We start from the raw sequence: 27879 nt of genomic DNA on the forward strand, positions 1-27879 counted from the left end.
ATGGATGTGAGAGTTGGACTGTGAAGAAAGCTGAGTGCCAAAGAATTGATGCTTTTGAACTGTGGTGTTGGAGAAGACTCTTGAGAGTCCCTTGGATGGCAAGGAGATCCATCAGTCCATTCTGAAGGAGATGAGCCCTGGGATTTCTTTGGAAGGAATGATGCTAAAGCTGAAACTCCAGTATTTTGTCCACTTCATGTGAAGAGTTGACTCATTGGAAAAGACTCTTATGCTGGGAGGGGTTGGGGGCAGGAGGAGAAGGGGATGACAGAGGATGAGATGGCTGGATGGCATCACTGACTCGATGGACGTGAGTTTGAATGAACTCCGGGAGCTGTTGATGGGCAGGGAGGCCTGGTGTGCTATGACTCATGGGGTCGCAAAGAGTCAGACACGACTGAGCGACTAAATTGAACTGAACTGAACTGAATGACTAATGCTGTGGAGCACCTTTTTGTATGCTTATTGGCTACTTGTATATCTTCTTGTAGATAAGTCTGTTTAAGTACTTCACCCATTTTTGAACTGGGTTTTGTTGTGGTTATTGTTGTGAGTTATAAAAATTCTTTATAAATTCTGGACTTTAATCAGATTTTCAATGATTCTGTCCCATTAGGTGGGTTGTCTTCTTATTTCCTTGATCTTGTCCTTTGAGATATAAAAGTTTTAATTTAAAAAAATAGAGAAATAATTAACATGATATTTTATTAGTTTCAGATATACAACATAATTCAATATCTGTATACCATGCAAAATGATCACCACAATAAGTCTAGTTAACATCCATCACCACACATAGTTACAATTTTTTTTTCTTATGAGAACTTTCAAGATTTACTCTATTATCAACTTTCAAATATATAATACATTATTTTAAACTAGAAACAAAGCTATACATTACATCCCCATGACTTATTTATAACTGAAAATTTGTTCTTTTTGACTCCTTTCACCCATTTCACTTACCTCCTTATCCCACATCTCTTGCAAGTGTCTGCCTGTTTTCTGGATCTATGAGTTTAGCTTCTACTTTGTTGATTTTTTAAAAAATTCCACGTGTAAGTGGGATTATATGGTATTTGTCATTCTCTGACTTATTTCACTGAGCCAAATGCTTTCAAGATCCATCCATGGTGTTGCAAATGGCAGGATTTCATTCTTTTTATGACTGAATAATATTTCATTATATATATATCACATCTTATTTGTTTTTTGATCCATTAAATGATCACTTAAGTTGCTTCCATGTCTATTGTAAACAATGTTGTAAGGAACATGGAAGTGCATGTATCTTCTTGAGTTAGTGTTTGAATTTCCTTTCAATAAATACCTAAAAGTGTAATTGCTGGATCATAATTTGGAAAACTCAGCAGTGGCCACAGGACTGGAAAAGGTCAGTTTTCATTCCAATGCCAAAGAAAGGCAGTGCCAAAGAATGCTCAAACTACCGCACAATTGCACTCATCTCACACGCTAGTAAAGTAATGCTCAAAATTCTCCAAGCCAGGCTTCAGCTATATGTGAACCGTGAACTTCCAGATGTTCAAGCTGGTTTTAGAAAAGGCAGAGGAACCAGAGATCAAATTGCCAACATCCGCTGGATCATAGAAAAAGCAAGAGAGTTCCAGAAAAACATCTATTTCTGCTTTATTGACTATGCCAAAGCTTTTGACTGTGTGGATCACAATCAACTGTGGAAAACTCTGAAAGAGATGGGAATACCAGACCACCTGACCTGCCTCTTTAGAAATTTGTATGCAAGTCAGGAAGCAACAGTTCGAACTGGACATGGAACAACAGACTGGTTCCAAATAGGAAAAGGAGTTCGTCAAGGCTGTATATTGTCACCTTGTTTATTTAACTTCTATGCAGAGTACATCGTGAGAAACGCTGGACTGGAAGAAGCACAAGCTGGAATCAAGATTGCCAGGAGAAATATCAATAAGCTCAGATACGCAGATGACACCACCCTTATGGCAGGAAGTGAAGAGGAACTAAAAAGCCTCTTGATGAAAGTGAAAGTGGAGAGTGAAAAAGTTGGCTTAAAGCTCAACATTCAGAAAATGAAGATCATGGCATCCGGTCCCACCACTTCATGGGAAATAGATGGGGAAACAGTGGAAACAGTGTCAGACTTTATTTTTCTTGGCTCCAAAATCACTACAGATGGTGACTGCAGCCATGAAATTAAAAGGCACTTACTCTTTGGAAGGAAAGTTATGACCAACCTAGATAGCATATTCAAAAGCAGAGACATTACTTTGTCAACATAGGTCCATCTAGTCAAGGCTATGGTTTTTCCAGTGGTCATGTATGGATGTGAGAGTTGGACTGTGAAGAAGGCTGAGCGCCAAAGAGTTGATGCTTTTGATCTGTGGTGTTGGAGAAGACATGACTGAGCGACTGATCGGATCTAATCTGATAGTTGTTTTATTTTTAAGTTTTCTGAGAAACCTCTAATTTTTTTTTTTCATGGTGGCTGCACCAATTTACATCCCCAGCAACAGTGCACAAAAGTTCCTTTTTCCTCTACATCCTCATCAACACTTGTTATCTCTTGTCCTTTCAATAATAGTCATTATGATAAGAGTGAAGTAATACCTCATTGTGGTTTTGATTTACATTTTCCTAATTATTACTGATTTGATCACTTTTTCATGTATCTGTTGGTCATTTGTATGTCTTAGAAAAATGTATATTCAGATATTGTGCTTATTTTTCAATATTTTTTTGCTGTTGAGTGTATGAGTTCTTTATATATTTTAAATATTAATCTATTATCAGATACAAAATTTATGAATTATTTTCTCCCATTCTGTAGGCTTCCTCTTCATTTTGTTGATAGTGTCCTCTGCTATGCTGAAGCTTATTAGTTTAATGTAGTCACACTTGTTTCTTTGTGCTTTTGTTGCCTTTGCTTTTTGTGTCAAGTGTAAAAACTCACTAAGACTAATGTCAGTGAGCATAACATCTGTTTTATTCTAGGAGTTTTAAAGCTTCAGGTCTTACATTTAAGATTTTAATTCATTTTGTATTCATTTTTGTATACGGTATAAAACAACTGTCCAGCTTCATTTCTTTGCATGTGGCTGTTCTAATTTTCCAACACCTTTTACTGAAGTGACTGTCATTTCCCCATAGTATATTCCTGGCTCCTTTGTTGTAAATTAACTTACTATATTTAACATATTGGTTGATTTTACATATTTGTGGATTTACTTCTGGGATCTCTATTCTGTTTCACTGATCTATATATCTGTTTTTATGCCCGTGCCATACTGTTTTGGTTACTATGACTTTGTAATATAGTTTGATACTAGAGCCCTCATGTTTCCAGATTTGCTCTTTCTCAAGATTGCTTTGGTGGTTCAGGTGTGTGTGTGTGTGTGTGTGTGTGTGTGTGTGTGTGATTCTTTGTGTCTTTAGGGGTTTCTGCATATCATATAATGTAATCTGCATAATAAAACTGTCATAATGACAGTTCTGCTTCTTTCTTTCTGATTTGGATAACTGATTTCTTTTTCTTGTCTAATTGTCCTGGCTAGGACATTCAATACGCTGTTGAATAAAAGTGGCAAGAGTAGGCATTTTTGTATTGTTCTTGGTCTTAGAGGAAAAGCTCTTAGGTTTTTAACCTTGAGAGTGGTATTAACTCTGGGCTTGTCATATTTGGCCTTTATTATGTTGAGGTATATTCTCTCTATACCACTTTGTTGGGAGTTTTTGATCATATATAAGGTTGAATTTTGTCAAACATTTTTCTGCATCTATTGAGCTGATCATAATTTTTATCCTTCATTTTATTAATGTGGCATATCATACTGATTGATTTACAGGTATTAAACTATCCTTCAGTTCAGTTCAGTCGCTCAGTTGTGTTCGACTCCTTGCAACCTCACGAACCGTAGCATGCCAGGCCTCCCTGTCCATCACCAACTCCCGGAGCCCACCCAAACCCATGTCCATTGAGTCGGTGATGCCATCCAACCATCTCATTCTCTGTCGTCCCCTTTTCCTCCCACGTTCAATCTTTCCCAGCATCAGGGTCTTTTCAAATGAGTCAGCTCTTCACATCAGGTGGCCAAAGTATTGGAGTTTCAGCTTCAACATCAGTCCTTCAAATGAACACCCAGGACTGATCTCCTTTAGGATGGACTGGTTGGATCTTGACTATCATTACATCCACTTTATTTTGGTGTATGATTCTTTTGATGTATTGTTTGCTAATTGAATTCTGTTTGTTAATATTTTGTTGAGGATTTTTCATCTATGTTCATTAGGAATACTGGTCTGTTATTTTCTTTTCTGGTGGCATCCTTTCCTGGGTTTGGTATCAAGATAATGCTGTCCTCCTAAAATGAGTTTGTTTCTTCCTCTTCCATTTTTTTTGGAAGATTTTGAAGAGAATTTGGTATTAGCTTTCTTTTAAATGTCTGGTAGAATTTACCAGTGAAACCATCTGGTCCTAGCCTTTTATTGTTCGGAAATTTTTGATTACCAATTCAGTCTCCTTACTGGTTAATTGGTGCATTCAGATTTTCTATTTTTTTATGCTTCAGTCTTGGTAGGTTATACATTTCTAGGAATTTATCCATTTCTCCTAGGCTGTCCAATTTGTTGATGTATAATTGTTCATAGTAGTGTCTTATGAGCCTTTGTATTTATGGAGTACAGTTATAATTTATTCTCTTTCATTTCTGGTTACTTCAGCAAACAAGCAAGGAGAATCTCTCTCCCTACGGAAGGCTCAGTTCCTTTTTAAAGGGCTTTTTCCAGATGAAGTCAGGCCCATCCAAGATAATATCTCTTTTGGTTATTCAAAATCAATTTTTATGAGACCTTCATTACATCTGAAAAATTTATTCAACTTTGTGATATTCTATTGGTTAACTCTGGGATATAGTGGAGGACAGAGCTGCCTGGCATGCTGCAGTCCATGGGTTCACAAAAAGTTGGACATGACGTAGTGACTGAACAATAACAACATTGGCTGGAAGGAAGTCATGAGTTTTGTCCACACTCAAGGGGAAATGATTACACAGGGTGTGAATGCAAAGGTGTAGAGATCTTCAGTTCAGTTCAGTCGGTCAGTCGTGTCCAACTCTTTGCAACCCAATGAATGGCAGCACAAAGGCCTCCCTGTCCATCACCAATTCCAGAAGTTCACTCAGACTCATGTCCTTCGAGTCAGTGATGCCATCCAGCCATCTCATCTTCTGTCATCCCCTTCTCCTCCTGCCCCCAACCCCTCCCATCATCAGAGTCTTTTCCAATGAGTCAATTCTTCACATGAGGTGGCCAAAGTACTGGAGTTTCAGCTTTAGCATCATTCCTTCCAAAGAAATCCCAGGGCTCATCTCCTTCAGAATGGACTGGTTGGATCTCCTTGCAGTCCAAGGGACTCTCAAGAGTCTTCTCCAACACCACAGATCAAAAGCATCAATTCTTTGGTGCTCAGCCTTCTTCACAGTCCAACTCTCACATCCATACATGAGCACTGGAAAAGCCATAGCCTTGACTAGACGGACCTATGTTGGCAAAGTAATGTCTCTGCTTTTGAATATGCTATCTAGGTTGATCATAACTTTTCTTCCAAGAAGTAAGTATCTTTTAATTTCATGGCTGCAGTCACCATCTGCAGTGATTTTGGAGCCCAAAAAAATAAAGTCTGACACTGTTTCCACTGTTTCCCCATCTATTTCCCATGAAGTGATGGGACCAGATGCCATGATCTTCGTTTTCTGAATGTTGAGTTTTAAGCCAACTTTTTCACTCTCCTCTTTCACTTTCATCAAGAACCTTTTTAGTTCCTCTTCACTTTCTGCCATAAGGGTGGTGTTATCTGGATTTCTGAGCTTACTGATATTTCTTCCGGCAATCTTGATTCCCCCTTGTGCTTCCTCCAGCCCAGCGTTTCTCATGATATATTCTGCATATAAGTTAAATAAGCGGGGTGACAATATACAGCCTTGACGTACTCCTTTTCCTATTTGGAACCAGTCTGTTGTTCCAAGTTCAGTTCTAACTGTTGTTTCCTGACCTGCATACAAATTTCTCAAGAGGTGGGTCAGGTGGTTTGGTATTTCCATCTCTTTCAGAATTTTCCAAAGATCATCTTAGATTCTTTTTTATTATACACCTATTCCAAGAAGTTATTTCTTAAGTTTTTCCAGGTTTTCCTACTTAACACCTCAGTAAACTACTCTGAAAATTGGAGGACAACAAGAATTATAAGGTTATGGTTCATTCATATTCTATCTTAATGGTAGTATAGGATATATAGACAGAAACTGCTCAGTGATCTACGTTTGTGCTATTACTACTCTGACAAATACTACTAATACTACTATTGATACTATGATTACTATTAGCTAACACTCATCAAGGTATTAATGCTAGTATATAGTCAGCATTCCTCAAAGTGTTTTATCATAATTTAATCTTTGTAAAAACATTACCAGATAAGGGCAATTTTTACCAAGCCCATTTCCTATTTCTTTTTTTTTTTTTTTTTTCATTTCCTATTTCTGAAACCATTTGGATAGAGAAGTTTAGAATATGTAGTAAGAAGCTGAACGTGCATGTGTGCTTAGTTGTTCAGTTCAGTTCAGTCGCTCAGTCATGTCAGACTCTTTGTGACTCCATGGACTGCAGCACGTCAGGCTTCCCTGTCCATCACCAACTCCTGGAGCTTGCTCAAACTCATGTCCATTGAGTAGATGATGCTTAGTTGTGTCCAACTCTTTGCGAACCCATGGGCTGCTGCATGCCTGGCTCTTCTGTCCATAGGGATTATCCAGGCAAGAAAAGTGGAGTGGGCTGCCATACCCTCCTCCAGGGGATCTACTCAACCCAGAGATCAAATCAGGGTCTCCTCCATTGCAGGAAGAGACAAGATTTTAATTCAGGTAGTGTATCTTCAGAGCCCATTTTTATAAGCACTAAATTAGACTGTTTCTAACAGTACTTAGAAACTCCAGCTTTCCTCTTTAACTGTTCCTTTCTCAAGTTTATACTGTTTTTCAAAAGTTTTATTTTCCTTGTTCAATTGCTGCTCAATTGCTTCATTTTAAAATGTTGACTATTTTAGGTTTTTTTCCTTTTTGTTTTTTGGAATTTTTTCTGTGATATAGCTTTACTCCACTTTTTTTCTAGAAGACTATTCAGTCTGTATATATAAATAAGCCCATCATGGAGGGTAAAATATATAAATCCTTCAGTACTTACTGGTAAGTAGCTGCCCTACACCAAATATCCCTCCTACCATCCAGTTTGTCTCAATGCTCAGCTGAAGAATCATTGGACCTCTCCACAAACCTACAACTAGAAGATTAACATCTGGTAAATTAGGGATCTTCAAATCTTCTCTTCTAATTGGTCAGTGCCTGGTACCACAAGGATTGATAAATATTCTAAGTATCATCCTACTATAAATTTAACCCACACCTTTTCCCCTTTACAATGTCTTTGTGCTTCTGTTTTACCTAACTTGAATCTTCTTTCTTTTGTACCTATTCTGACTGCCACTTTAAGTTCTACATTATGAGTCAGATCAAGCATCACCTATTCTGTGAAATTTTCCTACATTCCACAAGGAAGATTTATGTTCTCTTGTTTTATATTTCTTTTATTTTTAGTATATAATCTCATGATTGTAATGATCTCATAATGGGAATCTGTATATATGACTCCTTCCTGATTAGAGGCAGTGTCATTTCCTCTGGGCATCTCTAGTGCTTAGGAAAGTGTGTGAATAAATAAAAAACGATGTACTTGTTGATTGAAACAATGAATGATTGGTTAGATTAACCAGTAGGTAGAATGGCTAAAGAGCTTATAAACATGTGGTTGAGGATATATGGGGGAAGATTCAAATACAATAAAACTGTCTAATTGGAGTTTTAGAGAGGCAAGCCTAGAATATGAGCAAGAAAGAAAATTGACCAATTGGTGAGTTCATGTTCAATTATTTGTCATTAGCCAAGACAATTAAGAATGAACTATTATGAAAATGATTCATTTTTATTTGCTTATAGAAGACAAAGAAAGCTAATGAACTCTACTATACCAACCTCATTTATTATTATAGAATTTTAAATATTGATAGATTTGTAATTTGCTGAGCATCTATTTTATAATTGAGCACTATGTGTTAAGTAAATTATAATACATAATTTGTTATAATTGAGACTCTATTTGTAATTTACTGAGCACCAATGTACTATATATTCTGTGCTAAGGACAGAATCAAGTTATAGAAATAAATATTAACCACCCCACATTAATTTCTAATTATTTATAAAAACTCCTTGTTCACTTTTTTGTCTCCTCCACTGTAGCAGAGATTTCTTAAAGATGGGCAAATTAATATAGGTCTGGAACACACTCATTGCTAAATAAATACTGAATGAATAGATTAAGCGTTAGGGTTTACTAATGATATTTTAAAAAAAAAACCAACCAAACCTCACTATCAATTCATCAGTCTGCCTTTGCTTTGCAGAACACATTTACATTTATCCAATCATTTAGCCTCCTCAACTGATTTGAATTACAGTTATTATCATCATTTTGGAGACGAGAAAACTGACTAACACACTTATTCCAAGTAACAAGCAAGTAAGCAGGAGTAACTGGACGTAAGCCCAGATTCTTCAAAAAACACGAGGAGCATTTTTTTTTTTTTTAATCACACTCTGTGGCCTTCATGAGGGTTTGGCTCGCAATAAAAAACTGAATAACAGGGATACAACAGGTGGAAAGGTATAACTGGAAGCGCTTGTTCTGGAAGAGAATAACTGAAAGAAAAGATGTGTTTGCGCCATTTCCTCCTGACTTACACAGTTTAAAGTATATTTTCCGAGTTTTTAATATAAACGATAAAGTAACATGCTACAGTCTTTTTCGAAAACCTTGCCCTAGCTTTTTTAACTTTCACCCACTTATTTCCTTCCTTCTTTCCTGAGGCTCATAGAGGGCGCTCACAAAGTGCTACCACCGGTTGAGCGATGCGCCACTCAAAAAACACACCTCACTGCAACTAAAGGGCACAGCGCCACCACCTCAGACTAGCTTCTCTTTTCCACGGCAGGAGGCGGGGCCAATATTTCTCATTCAAATTAAAACCCTGGAGATTTGCATGGGGAACAGCCAATCCGGGAGCCTATTGGCTGAAAGCACGGCGGGCGTGGCCAATAGTACGACCACCAAGCCCCGCCTACAATAATTTGCATAACGGCCCCGGCGCGTGCAGGGGAGAAGCGGGTTTGTTTTTGAATCTGCGGAGGCGGCGGCGGAGGCAGCGGCGGCGCGGCGAGTGGGGAGCGCGAGACTGAGGCGGCAGCGGTGGGGACGGCTGCGCGGGACGACTCTTTAGGACGGAACTTGGTTCCTCCAGCCTCATCTCCCGCCCCGAAAGGTATATGTGAGTCCCAGGGGCTGTTATAACCACATTTTGTTAAATTACTATTGTATTTCTTAAGAGTCAAGACCGCATTATGGCGGCTGCGGGAGTTGTGTTTGCGCTTGCGCGGTTGCGGAGCTGCGGGCGGGCGCTGCATGGGAGCACGTGATCTTGCGGGGTCGGGCTCTAGCTGCAGTTGTGCAGCTGGCGGGGCGGTGGCTGCGCAAGCGCAATATTCATTTTCAAGATCTAATGTTCTTGGACGCCATTCGGGTTCTAGATTTAATTTTTTTCTTTCTTGAGGGGTTTCGTTTTGTTACGCGGGAATTCCTGTATTTTTCAAGGAAAACGTTTCTTTTATGCTGTATTCCTGTAGCGACTTAAGAGTTTTTTTTGTGTGTGTGTGTGTTTCTCCTATTCTCTGAGAAGCTGTGGACTTAATTTTGTGTAAAAATGATTGTCCATTTGTGGTTCTCGATTTTAATTTCACTTTAAGTGTATTGCTGGATTCAAGTTTTTATTTAGGGAGCTAAAGATCAGCACCTAGTGGTGTTCTCACGGGAAGTGCAATTATTTGAACTGCATATTTGCAAATACATTTTTAACCCTATCCTTACCAGTTTCATTATGGAATGTTTTCAAAATAGAAACAGTTTGAGGTTTAGAAATATGAGAGGGAGGGGACATTGGAAGAATCTATATAATGTTGTTTTAAAAAGAAATCTCAATCTCCTAAGTATTTATATTTTTTAAAATAATTTGATCTTCAGTCGGTGGAGTTTTAATCAGTGGTGTGCCTCTAACCTTGCTTGCATTTGAGTTTTACATTTTTTCTATTTCTGATTGCATGTCTATTACTGCTTCAGTTAGATTATATTTTTTACTTTGACTTTTAAAATTGTAATGATATGTAAAATATAACTCTTAAACTCGGTAAATTTTCCTGATAAAGAATTCTACAAAGAACTCCCAACTACCCTGAGGCCTGAGGAGATTGTGAATCATCCATAAATCAGTTGATTAAAAAAACAGCCTGCTATATATAAATGTGTGTAAGATAGTTTGTGTTTGGTTTTTTAAGTTGTCTGTTCCTGGTTTTAGTTTCTTAAAGTACTTACAAGTATTCTGATTATTTTAGTTTAAAATGGTAGTGTCACTATATTTAAATCTTAGGTAAGCCTCTGGGAGAAGTTTTATACGATTTAATATAATTCTACCATTGTGCAAATTATTTCTTACTGGCCTGAAAACTTGTAAATGGTTGTCATAAATGTCATCTTTGGCTTGTATATACAACAACTGTTTTCTTGGTTGGTTATGTAACTCTGAAATTAGTCACCTGTCAAATGAAGAAGTGGCTGTCGCTTTATAATCTTGGTTGGTTTAGGGACTTTGTTGCCTACAGGTACTGTTAATAAGAATTAAATAGATGTAGTTGAAAGGAATACTTTCGGTTGATGGGTTTTTAAAAAATGACATCACACAGGGGATAGAATGCAATGATAGGAATAATTCTTTTTTTCTGAACAGAGTATTTGTTGTTGTGATATAATTTTTGAACCTCCTAAGTCTTTTACACAGAAATATATTTAGAGGGCAGTTGTGTGATTTTTCCCCTTTTATGCTTCCAGGTTGATTACCCAGCACACCCCTTCCATCTCCAGGTATAATTTCAAATATTTAAGAGTTGAAACATGTTTTTTTCTGTGTCTGTGTATACATACATAGTTAGGTTAAGAAAAGAACTTCTGTCATAGGGCATGTTTCATTCTGCACTTCCAGAAAAGTGAAATATTTTTGTTTTATATATTTAAGTTTATGTTTTCATTTGCATATACAAATGATTGCCTCAGGTTAATGTTGAAGCTTATAAGAGGCACTTGACAACACTGAAGAACATAACGAACTATGTAAATACGTATTGGTAGGACAGTTTTGCTGTTAAACGTTTGTTAGAAAGGCAAGTATAGTTCTATAAACTTAAAACTAAGAATAATGTACTGTCTGAACATCTAGTATTTTTTGTTCATTAGTACTCTGTGAATAACAGGCATGATTTGGAATTTAAGTTACTATTAAGATTGAATGAATACTGAATGAATTCTGTTACTAGGAGTCAAAAAAAATCCTTTTAGATTTGTACATTTTAAACAAAAAATTCAGGAAAAAAAGACTTGAATACTTAAGCCAAAGCCATTAAAGTTTGTGTTTTCTTTAAATTGTGATTTGAATATTGATATTTAAAACTTTTTACTTGTTTTAGCACGTTTAGAAGGTGTCGAAAATTAATTAGAAATAAACACACTAAATGTTTTTGTGACTTTCCTATTTATTGATTGATCAGTTAGTTTATGTTCTGGATCATAATTTCATTTCTGCCTCTTAACCTGAGCATATACACACACACACAATGTCGTATTGTGGCTATTTACTTCCCTGGTGGCTCAGCGGAAAAGAATCCACCTGCAATGCAGCAGATGTATAGGAGACATGGGTTTGATCCCTGAGTCGGGAAGATCCTGTGGAGGAGGAAACGGCAACACATTCCAGTATTCTTGCCAGGGAAATTTGATGGACAGAGGAGCCTGGAGCATGCACACACACACAACCTAGTGTTATATTGTGGATATTTATCCATTTCATTGTTCTTTAGAAGTATGTTTTTCAAAAATGATTGCATAATATTCATTTTGTGAAAATATCCTAAATTATCAAATGTTCTTGAAATATGTTTTTGAACAGCCACATAATCAGTGTTTTTAATAAGAATGTACTGTGATTTTCCTTATTGAACATTTTGTTCATTTTGCATTTCTCTATTATAAATAAAGCTACAGTGAACATCTTGTACGTGAATCACAATCTATATCTTATTTCTTTGAAATTACTGTTTCAAAGGGCTTTTAAAGTAATTTACAAAATAGATAAAAACTTAGTTTTTTTGAAAAGCATTTCCCATGCCACCATGATTTTGGTGGTTGAGAAATAGTAGCTTTTTAACTTTTTTTCCTGGTAACTAGTGAAATTGAACTTTTAAATGTTTAATATATATGCAACTTTCTCATTTTTCTTGACTTTGCTGTTTGAGGATATTTTGTGCATCTTTTTTTGTGGTAAATGTTAATATTTTTCTTATTTGTTTGCAACAGTTGTTTGTGAGTATGAAAACTGCTTTTCATATTTTTTGCAGGGTTTTTTTTTTTCAGTTAAATTTTTAAAAACAATTGCTATGGGCTTCCAGGTGGAACAGTGGTAAAGAATCCACTTGCCAATGCAGGAGACACAAGGGATATGGGTTCGATTCCTGGGTTGGGAAGATCCCTTGGAGTAGCAGTGGCAACCCACTCCAGTATTTCTTGCCTAGAACATTACATGGGTGGAAGAACCTGGCTGTCTACAATCTATTGGTTTGCAGATTTGGACGTGGTTTTACCCACTTAGAATTGTTATGTTTTAATGTAGTGATGTGCACTGCTTTTTCATTTATTATTTTTCCAGGACTTCTTTGCATAAAAAATATTACCTGTTATAAGATGAACTAAATGATTATTCTGTTTATTTTTTCCAGGTGTTTTAATTATCTTAAAAAATACATTTGCATCTACATAGAGTTTATTTTGACATTGGGTAAAGATGGGTTGCTAGTTTCAATCTTTTCCAAATACCTAATTTTCTTTGAATTTTGTATTGGTGATTCATTTCTTATTACTTTAAGATGCTTCTTTGACCATAACTTACTAGGTTTGAGATGTCAGTTCTGCTTCATTTACTAGGGCTATTTAATTAGGCCCATTGACCTTTGGGGGATCTATAGATAGGTTTGAAAACTTGCATGGGTTCCATGATATACACAGTTTTATGTGAGTGAACATAATTTGCAAGTTTTTATGGGGAAAGAGTTACAGTTTTATCAGCTTCTCACAGGAATATTTTATGTAAAATTTAAAAGCAGGTTAACAACACTGTAACAGGGCCTTGTTTATGTAGCAGTACTACTTTATCTGCTGTAGTGCTATAGACTATATAAATATATGAAGGGAAAACACATAGCATTCCTTTTCATAATTTTCTAAGTGAGTTTTCCCCGCCTTTGTAATAAATTTGGCAAATTTTTAAAACAGCCAAATATTTGAAGTTTTGTTTAGAGTTGCATGAAACCTAAGTTAGGATAATTTACATCTTTATACAGTTTTGTTTTTAATTCACGGATATGATGCATTTCCTGTAGATCCCACAAAAATGTACTGTGTAGGAACTCTAGGAAAAATTGTGGTACTTGTTATTTTTTATTAAGGTGTTTGTTACTTTACTGGTTTCCTCTAATGGTATATTGTTAATAGGGATGATAAGGTAGAGGATGTAGGATTTCATTTTCATTTTTAATCTGCTTTAGGATATAACATCATGTTAATAGTGCAAGTATAAAGTTAGAAGTAAGAGAAATAGCTTGCTGAGGTAAAGTGTTCTATAATATTTAAAAACAATTTTTCTTCTTTGTTTAACATAGACCTTTTTTTTTAAATGGGAAATTTTTGAAACGTTATCTGATTCGTTTTTTGGTCAGTATGGAGCCTAGTAAATAATATGTAATAAAGATTAAAATTTTTTCTTTTTAATCTCTTTGGTAACATTGACTATTTCTCTCATAAGGATGTTTCCCTAATTATTAGCATAAATTAATTCTCTATTAAATCTATTCTTTCTGCTGATTGCAGTGAAAAATATCTTGATTAATAGTGTATTTCAGTTGTAATTCTACTTTTAAAAATATTTTTATAAAAAGTACAGGAAAGAATATAAAATAATTGCCAAAATATTTATGTTGAATATAGTGAAACTTGAAAATTCGTGTCATGTGTGTAAAGGAGAAATCAAGGAAATAAAGATAAAAATCAAATGGTAAAATATCGGCTTTATAAAAATGAATCTAAGACAAGTTAGAAATTGTGTTACGATACTAAATTACTTTTCTTCAGTATTTTCTTTTTAATGGGAAATTTTGTCTTTGGGTATTTTTCAAGCAAATCCACTTATAGAAGTTTGCATATTTTTACTTTTTTGTGTATGACCTTTGCCCTTGAGCATTTTTCCTAGTTCTCTATTGTGATTCTTATGTTTCCAGACTATAATATATAAGTTGCAGTAAATTAAAGCGTCTGCCTACAATGCAGGAGACGCAGGAGACATGGATTTGATCCCTGGGTCAAGAAGATCCTCTGGAGAAGGCACTGGTAACCCATGCCAGTATTCTGGCCTGAAAAATCTCATGGACAGAGCAGCCTGATGGGCTACAGGCCAAGAGGTCACAAAGAGTTGGGTACAACTGAGCAACTAAGCACACAGCACAGTAGTAAATTAGGGAGAGGAGAGAAATGCTACTAGAAAAATGCATATGGATAGGGTCAGGAAGCGATGGCTGGCATCTTGATTGTGAATTGGGGTTAGGTATCAAGTGTGAGAACAAAAATTTGCAAAGTTAGTTTTGAGGTTATTTTGCTTGGGAATTGTTACTCCTAGAGACAAATCAGTATTTATAGAATGTTCATTATGGTAACTGAGGATCTTATTAACAATTCTGAATTATAGAGGATATCTAATGATTTTAAATTTGTTCAAGAAGGCAAAGAGGTTTAGATGTGATTTGGCTTAAAAAAAACTTCTATTACTTTGTTTTTAAGTTTTGAGATATAGGGAAATTCATATATTATCATACCTAGTTGTTCAAAGGAGTCACATGCAGAAAGAAGTTTGAGAGTAAAGATCTTACTTTCGAGTTCCTAAGAGCTGTGAGGCATTATAGGGAAAAATTGGGTGATGTTTTAACAGTAAATTATAAGTATCATTGAGTAGTTCTGGAGAGTATTGTCCTTCTTAGTTTCTTATAGTACGCAGAAATTGCCTATCCATTAGTGGACCTTCTCTTTTCAAATTCTTGCCCATTTGATCTTGTTATGTTCTTTGGAGATTGCAAGACTAGAAATTACTTCTCAGTATTCTTTCTCAGACTGTCATGCAGTGTAGGGAGTAACTCAGTGGTGTTTTCTGTCGTTATAGTTTTTTTTCAAAACAGAAAAGTGAATTCCAAAGTTAAACTATGTTTATATATGCTTCAAGTTGTATGCTGAAATCCATTTTGTATTGGAGACAGTATGAGTGCTGGGCAGCATTTTCAGTGTTTTTAAGTGCTGCAAAATGAGAAAACCAGGGTATTAGTATTGATTTATAATGGAATGTTTCCAAGTTTGAATTTTGATCTTTGGGTTTTTTAATCTTTAAGAGAATGACTAGGACATCTCGTTGGTCCCCCTCCTAAAAAATGTGGCTGGCCTAAGGGTACAGTTGATTGTGTCTGCTTGACAGTCTTTATATAATAATTGGACTTATATAAACACAAATGTCTGGGAAATGAAGATGATCTATTAACTTTACTGTCAGAAATACTTTATTTGCATCTGCAATTTTTCATTGTTCAGAATATTATTAAAAAGTTTTGTGTTATTTTGTATCAGATAACTATGAATAACTGGCTTTATCCCTTTTGGTTTGAGAGGGAGGGAGAGCCCCTTTCTATGATGATGATGTGAGTTAGTTGTGTCATCCTTTCTCCCTCTCTTTGTTGTTTGTGTAACCCTGTGCTACTTTGTGAAACATTGTTTTGGTAGGTACCCAGGAATTATGTGTATGGCACTTTTACATTCTAATAGAGAGCTTGGAGAAGGCAGTGGCACCCCACTCCAGTACTCTTGCTTGGAAAATCCCATGGACGGAGGAGTCTGTTAGGCTGCAGTCCATGGGGTCGCTAAGAGTCGGACATGACTGAGCAACTTCACTTTCACTTTTCACTTTCATGCATTGGAGAAGGAAATGGCAACCCACTCCAGCGTTGTTGCCTGGAGAATCCCAGGGACGGGGGAGCCTGGTGGGCTGGGGTCTATGGGGTCTCACAGAGTCGGACACGACTGAAGTGACTTAGCATAGCATAGAGAGCTTGAATTGGATGTAAAAATGGAGGTTCTTGGAACTAAAAGAGCTGTGAAAGAATCTCTCCTTGAGTCAGTAATTGTCAAAGATGATGTCTTCCATTTTGTAGAAGCGTAAACTTAGATGTTAGGAAAAGATTCTGCTCTTTTGAGGACCAGGGACAAAAGAAAAAGAGATTGGTGAAACAATAATGAATGACTTTACTGCGTCAGCTCTTTCTCAGTTAAGACTTTTCAGCTTAGGTGTGTACCTGCCCTGTTACCTTTATTATATTAAATGTCTCAAGAAAAGAAATAAATGGGGAAACGAATGGAAAAGAGGCTGTTTTTTAACTTCCTTTGTTTTCTTTTGGGGCTTCCCTGGTGGCTCACAGGTTAAAGTGTCTGCCTGCAATGCAGGAGACCTGGGTTCTATCCCTGGGTCAGGAAGATCCCTTGGAGAAGGAAATGGCAACCCACTCCAGTATTCTTGGCTGGAGAATCCCATGGACGGAGGAGCCTGGTGGGCTACAGTCCACAGGGTCAAAAAGAGTCAGACACGACTGATCGACTTCACTTTCACTTTCACTTTTGTTTTCTTTTAGGTAGTAAATGTCAGGAACTGTTGGAGTACAGTAAAGGCTAAACTTTTTCAGAAACTTAGTTTTAAGGATAATGAATGTTTATTTTTCTTATAAAGTAATACAGAGGAAAACTCTTCAGATGTGTAAGTGGCTTTGGCTTAATATTTGTGGTTTTCGTATGTCGAACATGGTTTCTAGGTTGAACATGGATGATTTCACCAGCCAGGGACAGGGGAGAAAGAATAATGGGAGTGCACAATCATTCTTTTGAGAGCCTCATATGGATGTGGCATATATCGGTTTGATGCATGTTTTATGGATCTGTATGTAATCATTGGAACATACATAGCTGGGAGAGGAAGGCTGGGAAATGGAGTATCTGGCTGGACAACCATTCATTCAGCTAAAGTTAGAAAATTTTATGAAAGAAGGAAAGAAATGGATATTAGAGAACGTAGCATTTTCTGCTACTAAAGGAAGCTGGAGAAGTGGTCTCTAATTGATAATTTGATACTGAAAACTGACTCTCTGTTTTAAGACTTAAATCCAATTATAACTGTCTATAGCTTCCTTTGATGGGCTTCCCTGATTGTTCAGTGGGTAAAGAATCTACCTGTAATGCAGCAGACACAAGAGACATGGGTTTGATCCATGGGTTGGGAAGATCCCCTGGAGGAGGGCCTGGTAACCCACTCCAGTATTCTTGCCAAGAGAATCCCATGGACTGAGGAGGCTGGTGGACTGCAGTCCAAAGCTTCACAGAGAGTCAGATGTGCCTGACTGAGTAAACACACATGCATACACATACACATCTTCCTTTGAAATGAAATTTTGAGAGCTTTACAGTCATGATTCCTGACTGAGATTCTAGTTACTATGAATATCTTATTAGGTAGAATTCTTTCTCTTTCTACTTGCCTCTGAAAACATTAAATCATGATGACTTTTGCAAGAACTCAGTGTAATATCTTTGAATCTTGCCAGTTAACTTACTTTAAAAGGATGAAAGACTGTAGGTAAACTCTGACTGTTTGAACTGGTTCTTGTAGTTTCAAAGTTGAGTTTATGTTTGAATTATCCAGATACTATTTTTCTTCCTTTATAACTATATAAATAAACTGTACTTTTTTCAAGATAGAAAATGTCATTTTTGAGGGCTTTGTAATATACACAGGTGAAAAAAAATGTGGCCATAAATTCTTTGCCTTCAGGTAAAACTTAACTGGTAAGTAATAAGTAGGTAAAAGTAGTTGTCTACAGATGATAAATATAACACAATAGATATGTGTGTGAGGCACAAAAAATGGGACTCTGTTAGATGGAGGTCAAGAAAACCTTAGAAAAATTGTATTTTAAAGGAAGAATTAGAAGGATATTCTTAGTAAAGGGTATTCAAAATCCCAGAGGTGGGAAAGTAGTATGTTTAGGAGAATATACTCATAATGTGCCTAATAAAGGATATTGTTATCCTGAGCTAGGAGTCTCTAATTTCTCTTTTTACTTTGTTCTACTTTGTATCTCTTTTAAAGGCTTTTATTCCTTTCAACTTTTATGTTTATAATTACTTGTGTAGAACTTTATAAGCATCCTGCAGTGAGGAATTTTATCTTATTGATGTATTTGACAAGTATCACATTGTAAAGACAAGCCCTTTTAATTAGGTATAAGACTGCTATTAAAATTATAAAGTTGCTTTCCACAATACCTACCTTATTATTCAGTAAATATTTGCTTATTGAAAGAACAGAACCCCTTTGTTTTAGGTGCCAAATAAAAAGGAGGGGGGTGGTGGTGAAGAAGGTGTTTTAACTCCTTTCATTTAACTCATGATAATCCACAGATGTCAGAACTTTTCAGAGAATAATTAACCATGAAGTTTCAAACCCACTGGATAAATTGTCAAAAGATTTGACAGACACTTTGCATCTGCAAAATTATAAATAGTTAAATAACTTTTGGGAAAAAAATCTTGAGTTTCATTCATTAAGAAATAGAAAAAAAATTAAGAAAACACTTTTGCTTAACTATTAGTAAGTTCTTAAAATATAAATCTGAAGGACAGATGTATGCAAATTAATAAGGGTTTGATGAAAAGGTGGAATGACTTAATTTTGTGTCGTTTGTGTGATTGTCTTCTTCCCCGTAAAACTTAAGTGATATAATAGTGGGAAGATTAAAAATATGCAAGCAAATTAAGAAGAAGAAAAAGAAGAAAAGGCAAAGAATTTTCCTAAAGCCATTTAGTAATACAGTGAAATGGAACATATAGTAATTTTGTCTTGGAGCCTGGCCAACTAGTGTCTCGGAACAGTATTTCTTACACAAAATGGTGATACCACCTACCTGGTAGGCTTATTTTGAGGATTAAATGAGGTTAGTTATATAAAATGCTTAGCACTTGTTCCTGACATACTTTTCAGATTTGACTTCAATCAGTTGATGAATCTTTTAGTAAGACATGAATATTTACTAAGAGGCAACCATGAGCAGCTGTAGAGAGCCCGTGGAAACAGTATCAGACTTTATTTTTTGGGGCTCCAAAATCACTGCAGATGGTGATTGCAGCCATGAAATTAAAAGATGCTTACTCCTTGGAAGGAAAGTTATGACCAACCTGGATAGCATATTCAAAAGCAAGACATTACTTTGCCAACAAAGGTCTGTCTAGTCAAGGCTCTGGTTTTTCCAGTGGACATGTATGGATGTGAGAGTTGGACTATGAAGAAAGCTGAGTGTGGAAGAATTGATGCTTTTGAACTGTGGTGTTGGAGAAGACTCTTGAGAGTCCCTTGGACTGCAAGGAGATCAGTCCTGGGTGTTCTTTGGAAGGACTGATGCTAAAGCTGAAACTCCAATACTTTGGCCACCTCATGTGAAGAGTTGACTCATTGGAAAAAACTCTGATGCTGGGAGAGATTGGGGGCAGGAGGAAAAGGGGATGACAGAGGATGAGATGGCTAGATGGCATCCACCGACTCGATGGACAATGAGTTTGAATGAACTCCAGGAGTTGGTGATGGACAGGGAGGCCTGGCGTGCTGCAGTTCATGGGGTCGCAAAGAGTTGGACACGACTGAGTGACTGAACTGAACTGAAGTACAAGGAGGTATATAGAAAATGACAGTATTCTTGATTACTGGAGTTAGAACTTTAGGTGTTTAAGAAATAACTTAAAAGAGTAAGTTTGATAATACCACTCCCTAGTAGGAAAAATATGCATTCAGAAAAGTAGTTTATTTGCAAAGGTTTGTAAGAGAGTCCAGATTTAGGATTTATTCATTAAATTAAAACAAAAACAAAAAACAGAAAACACCACTAGAATATTTAAAGAATAAAAATCTTTCAGGGATATTGAATTCACCAGCCTCATGATGAAAAAGCAGCCATTTTCTCACATTAGTTACGTATCTTCAAGGTTTATCATAATTCTTCAGACTGTCGTCATTGTCAAAGTTAGAAATGAAGTCATTTATTTGGGGGGCTAGGTCCATACAGAATTATCCTGTTTTCTTTTTGTAATTTTAGGGTGCAGTGTGATCCCTCACTGCTTATTTACCTTGCTGGACATGCTAACTTAAAATTGAGGCAAAACGAAGTGTCAGTTTTCTTCCATAACCCTTCCTGTGACCAGGTTTCTACCCCATAAGGCATAGACTTGACCATATAAGTTTGTTTAATGATTTTCCAATTATTTTATTTTGATGTTTTATTTGACTGCTTTATTGATCTAACATAGTACTGTTAAGTATAGAAGGGCTTCCTTTTATCTGCTTAACAAAACTATATATGTTTGATATGAATTAACTTGTCTAGTTGTTTTATAAAGTATAATAATTTACTTATTTATCTGCTTGATTACAAGATTAGGAGCTAAGAGCCATATAATTTATTTCAGTGAGTTTTCACCTGGTGTACTTAAAGCTGTACTGTGTCATGGTTCTTTAAGATTCCCACATTTTTCCTTGTCTGTCAACAAGTGATATTCTTTATTCCTCTGAGCTGGGAATCTGTTAAGTTATGAAAAAGATACTATAATGATTTCCTGTGAAGACTTAAACAAGGCATCGTTTCTATGCTTGAGGTGCAGTCCTTGTTCCCTGTCATAACTAATTAAAAGAGATTTGTTTTTAAATATCACCTGTCTCTGTGGTCATGGTTACAAATTTGATTTATCCAGTTTTATCCTGGAAGGAAGGAAAACAAGTTCTTATTGAGACTATGTATGTGAGTTCATAAAAAGTAGAGAAACTCAGTTATGCTACTTTATACAAGATTTAATCATTCTTCTAAGTAGTTTTTAAACAAGGCCAATCAGTATATTTAGTATTTTTCTATAGAATTGTGCTTAAAATAACCTGATGGTTTATTAACTTACAACCTATATTAAGATCTTTCATAGAATATTTTTTTCTCCTGAATTCTGAGGGTATTGGATCAAGAGACTATTTAAATAATCATTTGTACAAAATATATCTTAAATTAAGAGTTAAAGGTAGATTAAGAAGATAGTGCTTTTCTTATATGACCATTAAAAATAAAATGTTAACTGCAATTAGTTAACTACAATGTAAACTAAATTAAACTTTAGTCCTAGGTAATCCTTACTCTCCGTTCTAGGGTTAAGTAATTTACTTAAAGTTTTCTACATTGAACTAAGAGAATTGTGGAAGTCTTGACTCACTTTCTTGATATAGTTATGACAAGTTGATCATGAAGGTAACTTTATACTAGGATGTGTGTATCCATGAATCTCATCTGTATAATAGTTGAGATGTAGTCCAGTCTGACTCTGGGCAACCCTACAGACTGTAGCCTGCTAGGCTCCTCTGTGCATGGGATTCTCCAGGCAAGAATACTGAAGTGTATCACCATTCCCTTTTCCAGGGGATCTTGCCCATCCAGGGACCAAACCCACTTCTCTTGTGTCTCCTGCATTGGCAGGTGGGTTCTTTACCACTAGCGTCACCTGGGAAGCCTGATAGTACAATTGGTACAGTTCTTTACTAAGGACTTTTTATGTTTGTTAAGAAGACACCCGCCTTCCCCTACCCATCCAGCTTCAGTGGCAGGAAGGATCATGATTCATTTTTGTTTCTTAATTCTCGTTGCTCTGGGCTACCTACTCACTTTCTACATCTGGTACACTACTTTCATCCTTAAAATTTTATTCACTGTTGTGGGGATTTCTCTCACCCCTCTTTTGTGTAGGTCTTTTGTTTTCTGTGTGCTATATCTTTTTATTGACTTACTCTGTTATTAGGAGGAGTGGACCACATTCTCTAGTAGCTTTTTGAGAAAGCGTATATGGGAAATAAGTTTTTTGAGACCATGTGTGTCTGAAAATTGTCATTTTATATTTTTATGCTTGATTGATAGTTTGGCTAGGTATACAAGGCTAGGTTGGAAATCATTTTACTTTAGAATTCTAAAGGCACTCTATTCTCTTCTTGCTTATGTTACCACTGAGAAATTTAAGGCCATTCTTATTTTTGATTTTTTTCTCTCAATGGAAGCATGTAGAATCTGTTATTACTTTCCAGGTTTTCTGAAATTTCACTTTAATTCCTTGATATTGATCTATTTATTATTGTTTCCTGGAATTCATCAGTCCCTTTCAGTTTAGCAGCTGTTGTCTTTCAACCCTGAAATTTTTCTTAAATGATTTTACTGGTGATATCTCCTGCTATTCTATCATTCCAAGGTGAATTTTCGGGTAGATACTCACATTTTTTTTCTCTTCTGTTTACAACTTTGTCTTTTTGCTCAGGTAGATTTTTTATCATGAGGTCCTTCTGTTGAAGGACCTTCTTTTTCTTTTTTCTTTTTGTCATGTTCTTAATTTCTCTTGTTTATTCTTTGCCTGTAGTATTCTATTCTTGACACATGAATGCAGCATCTTTTAATATATGTGGATATTAATTTATTTTTGAAGTGTTCTCCCTGTGTAGTCTGTTGCTATGTGTTTTATTTTTTGTCTTCCATATTAGACTTTTCTTAGTTGTCTTTCTCTTTCTTGCCTGACTGTATAATATATTGTGGCAGAGTAAAAAGTTGATTAGAATATCTAAATTTGTCAGTTTTAGACTTCATTATGGGCTGGTCTGGGTGGGCTGTTTTTGGAGAGTTCCCAAGACCTAAGGTCTTGTGTCCTGTGCTTGTTATATACCCTTAGAAAGTAGTCTTTCATTTTCATACATGGAGAGTAAGGATATTGCCAGCATTCTGAAAGATAAATGAAGGAAGAGGACTGGATTGTCTTCAGTGAGCACTCAGTCCCTCTCTTTTTCATATGCTACTCTCAGTTTTTAAAAAAAGTTTTTATTTTATGTTGGAGTACAGCTGATTAACAATGGTGTGATAGTTTCAGGTGGACAGCAAAGGGACTCAACCATATATATACATGTATTCATTCTCCCACAAATTCCACTCCCATCCAGGCTGCCACATAACACTGGCTGTGCTGTGCTGTGCTTAAGCTCAGTCATGCCTGACTCTTTGTGACCCTGTGTACTGTCACCTGCCAGGCTCCTCTGTCCATGGGGATTCTCTAGGCAAGAATACTAGAGTGGATTGCCATGCCCTCCTCCAGGGGATTTTCCCAGCCCAAGGATTGAACCTAGGTCTCCTGCATTGCAGACAGATTCTTTACCATCTGAGCCACCAGAGAAGCCCAAGAATACCAGAGTGAGTAGCCTGTCTCTTCTCCAGAGGATCTTCCTGACCCAGGAATTGAACTGGGGTCTCCTGCTTTGCAGGCAGATTCTTTACTAGTTGAGTTACTACACTCCTTTTAAACTGTGGATGTTGTTTTCAGATCTTTGCTAGGATTGGGGAGAGCAGGCATTCAGTAGAATGTGGTAAGGACATCTAGAGATTTCACTGTTTCACAAACAGCTTTCACTAATATTCTCTTTTTTAGTCATGCCATCCTACTATTTGCTCTGTTGACCTCAATTTCCAAAGTGCTTAGTTCTTCTGGTTTCTATGTCTTTTGAAGTTTCTGCCTGTAAATCAAATTGGTTCCTAACTTATCCCCTATGCAACTTAGAATGTAGTGTTTTGGGAATGGCTTAGTTAGTTACCAGTGATTCTGCTTATTTTCCAGTTCCCAGAAATCTTTGTAGCTATTGTCCCTCTTACTTTTCTCTTTGTTCTTGAGGATTCATGCCTTCAAAAAATACCTCCAGTGTAGGTTAGTGGGATTTGAGTGAGTGAAGTTAGGTGTTTTCAGTTTACCATCTTAATAACCTTCTAATGTTACTTTTAATGTTGATAGTAACCTGTGTAATTAAAATGTATTAACAAAATTAATAAAATGTATTTTATACTTAATACAGTGAAGCCATTTGTTTAGGTTCCATGGAAGTTTCAACATTCTACATATGCAAAGTTTTCTAATAGTGTGATATGTGATATATTAAAACTATAGTAGTTGACTAAAGTTAATTCTCTTATAGTTCTTTTTCATTACTACTTGTGTGACCCTTGGCAAATGATTATATTCTCTAGTCATAAAATGTTTGAGATTATAGTACCATTATTTTACATGGTCATAGTAAGAATGAAATGAGAGTGCTAGTTTTACTTAGGAAAAGGGTAAAACATTGAGTAGTCATGGAGATGTTTACCTTACATTAGAAATGCCTTCCAGATGTGTTTGCTTTTACAAATTAACATTAATTGGGTTTATTAAGACTCTACCTAAAACAAGTTGATTATAATCTGACATTATATAATCAAGCTGTACTCTTTCTTAGTAGTATTGAAAATTTTTAAAGTAGATAATATGGTTATATTTGTAATTTTCTATAGTTTTTTTTCAGAATTCAGCTATTCTAAGAATGTGTTCTCTCTCTCCTGTATAGTGCCTATTAAACACTTTAAAAACTGAAAAATGCTCTACAAAAGATATTTTTTCCACCTTGGGTTTTGAAGTGCAGAGTTTTTTAAGTTGACAGTTAAAAACTTAGCTGACATATTCTTCCTAGAGAATAAGAGTTGAGATCCTAAAAATGAAGGTTCTTAAAGATGTAGAATTTTCAGAGATTTTTGTGGAAGAAATGAAAACACAGGGAATTACCCTGGATATGTTCAAGTGCCTCCTGGTTTATAGTCTATGGGAACTTGAGTAGAATTTGTATCCTGCTGTTGTGTGTAAAGTTGTGTAAGTCTTTTAATTATGTTGAATTGGTTCATAGTGCTTGTCAGGTCTACTATATCCTACTTTTCTGTCTGTTCTATTAATTTTTGAGAGTTTGATATTGAAACTCCAGCTAAAAATCTTCATTTACTTAAGATAATTGTAATATATAGTGGAACTATATATAACTTATGTTCTGTATGTTCCAAGTCTCTTGTAAATGTTTTATAGTACTTTCATAATTTAAAAGACAAGAAAAGAGAAAGACAAGTACCGTAAGATAGCACTTATATATGGGCTTTGAAGTTTGACACAGATGAGCATATCTACAAAACAGAAGCATACTCATAGACGTTGAGAACAGACTTGTAGTTGCCAAAGGAGTAGGGTGGGGTTGGGGAGGGATTGGGAGTTTGGGGTTAGTAGATGCAGACTGCGTGTTATATAGGGGAATGGATAAACAACAAGGTCCTACTGTGTGGCACAGGAAACTGTATTCAGTATCCTGTGATAAACCATAGTGGAAGAGAATATGAAAAGTTATATATGTGTATGACAGTCACTTTGCTGTACAGTAGAAATTAACACAATGCTGTCAATCAACTATACTTCAATAAAATGCATTTTTAAAAAATTAAAAAACACAAGGAATTAATTCCAACTCACCAAATATTGAGCAAATAAATACTGTGTTTCACACTATGGAAGTGAGTGGAAAATGAATTAGGTTGTGATTTCTGTCCTATAAGGACTCATATGTAAAGATGTCAATGACAAAAGATGCTGAGTATGTTGGTGGTATGTATAAAAGATCTTGAGAGAGCAAGTACACCTGGTTTGGGGTTTGTGCACAATAAGGGGAAAGGAGAGCAAAAAAAGGATTGTCAGTGATAAGATAATTTAGGTTGAATTACGAATAGGATTTATTGAGTAAACCAGCATAGTTTTTTGGGATAAGGAGTGAAACTGGCAATGACACCAGTTCTCTGAGTAGCAGCCTAACCATTATTCTAAGTTGTTTATGTGTTGCATAGAAACAGAACCAATGTGGGAAGGGATGGACAAAGCTCAAGTAGGCTTAGGCTGAGTGTAGCCTAGACTATATTTTAGCTGTTAGCACTTTCATGAAGTTCTTTAATCTCTGAGCCTGTTTCCTCAATCACGAATCAGAGAAAAAGCTACTTTGTAGGGTTAGTGTGAGAATTACTTTAAACAATGTATATAAAACATGAAATCTTGATTTATGTTAATGTACTTTTCTACTCCTTTGTCTTCTAAAGCCCCTTGCATGTAGACAATCGATATATTTATTGATTTGACTCAAAGTGTCTTGGGATAATAGAATATAAATAAGTGAAAGTGAAGTTGCTCAGTCGTGTCCGACTCTCTGCGACCCATGGACTGTAGCCCACCAAGCTCCTCTGTCCATGGGATTCTCCAGGCAAGAATACTGGAGTGGGTTGCCATCGGTAGTAAATTGGTTGTAGTGGCTGGAGGAGGATTGGTATAAGGAGGGAACTTAGATTATGTTTCTTATTTTGAAATCTGAATTGGGTGAAAAGGTGGCTCTTATAGCCAATAAGAGCTATTGGGAAGATCCCCTACAGGAGGGCATGGCAACCTGCTCCAGTGTTCTTACCTGGAGAATCCCCATGGACAGAGGAGTCTGGCGGGCTGCATACAGTCCCTGGGGTCGCAAAGAGTGGGACACAAGGAAGCGACTAAGCACAAATAGCCAATAGCCAGCAGCTTAGCTTGCCCTGGAAAGCTTAGATTGAGAAAAAAGTATTTAGTATTTACATTGGAAAGGTATTTGGCAAGACATAGGAGGTTTAAGGAGTGCGGGGGAGCACCCTATACTTGAAGGTATGTTACACAGTGTAAATCTTTGTAGAACAAGCTTCCAAAAGAATCTGCTGCTTGAATATCAACTGCTGTTCATCAGGCAGCTCAAAATGTTTTGGTTGTTTGTTTCGCCATTAACCTTAGCCACATTCTGGTGCTACAGTAATGTCTGTCCTGTTAGAATCTTTCCCAGTTTACCAATTTCTTGCTTTTAACAAATAGATCTGAGCTACCCTCAGAGAATCCATTATATTTTTGAAGAATTAATGTGGCTTGGATCAAGTATTAATATCAACTTTTCTTCCCCTAATGCAGGACTTAAAGCAGTTTACATTGTCTGACTAATCTCATGAAGGATAAATAAGGACTTTTAAAAAGCAGAATTTTTTTTAACCTTTATTATGGACAATTTCAAATGTATAGAGAAATAGAATGAAATAATGAGCTCCATGTGCCCATCACTCAGCTTACACAATCATTAGTTTTGGGGGCCAATCTTCTTTTGGCTAATCCCTACCACACCCTTAGCAAGTTTTCATAAATACTTACCTTTAGTGGTGGATAGAGACAAGAGCACAAGGCAGCTAAATTTAGGAAGGTAAACCAAGTAAGAGAAAAGGAAAAGATGGATTTCCTAGCTGATGTGAGTTATCAAGCAAACAGGTTCTTTCTATGCTTTTGTCCTTTTTCTTTTAATGGTTGGTTAATGCTAAAAACTAATTCTTGTTGTTAATACACCCACTTTTTCCCCTTGAGGGTGTCTACATTCTTTATTTTTATTTGCTTTTCACCCATGTCAAAATGTTGAGAGGTCTGTGCCAGGGCATGAAATTAAATTTACCCTGGGACCAACCACTCACCTGGAGATGTCTTTGTGACCATCTGGGCTACAGACTAGAAGAAATTTTTTTTACCTTTATTGCAGGTTACTTAAAATAAGCTTTGTTG

At 36.2% G+C, this 27879-nt stretch overlaps 1 protein-coding gene across 5 annotated transcripts in view; it reads left to right on the forward strand.

Moving 5' to 3' along the window:
* Window positions 1–9236: 9236 nt before the first annotated feature.
* Window positions 9237–27879, forward strand: part of ATF7IP (activating transcription factor 7 interacting protein) — a 115173-nt gene continuing 96530 nt past the window's right edge. For 2 of the 5 annotated variants that reach the window (XM_027541390.1, XM_027541397.1), the window contains exon 1: window positions 9263–9418. The gene's annotated coding sequence lies outside the window, so the exon portion shown is untranslated. Of the gene's footprint in view, window positions 9419–11034; window positions 11068–27879 lie in introns of all 5 variants that reach the window. The other 3 variants (XM_027541396.1, XM_027541398.1, XM_027541393.1) reach the window with 3 other exon arrangements.

The sequence above is a fragment of the Bos indicus x Bos taurus genome, chromosome 5 (assembly GCF_003369695.1).
Source record: "Bos indicus x Bos taurus breed Angus x Brahman F1 hybrid chromosome 5, Bos_hybrid_MaternalHap_v2.0, whole genome shotgun sequence".
NCBI classification, from domain to species: Eukaryota; Metazoa; Chordata; class Mammalia; order Artiodactyla; family Bovidae; genus Bos; species Bos indicus x Bos taurus.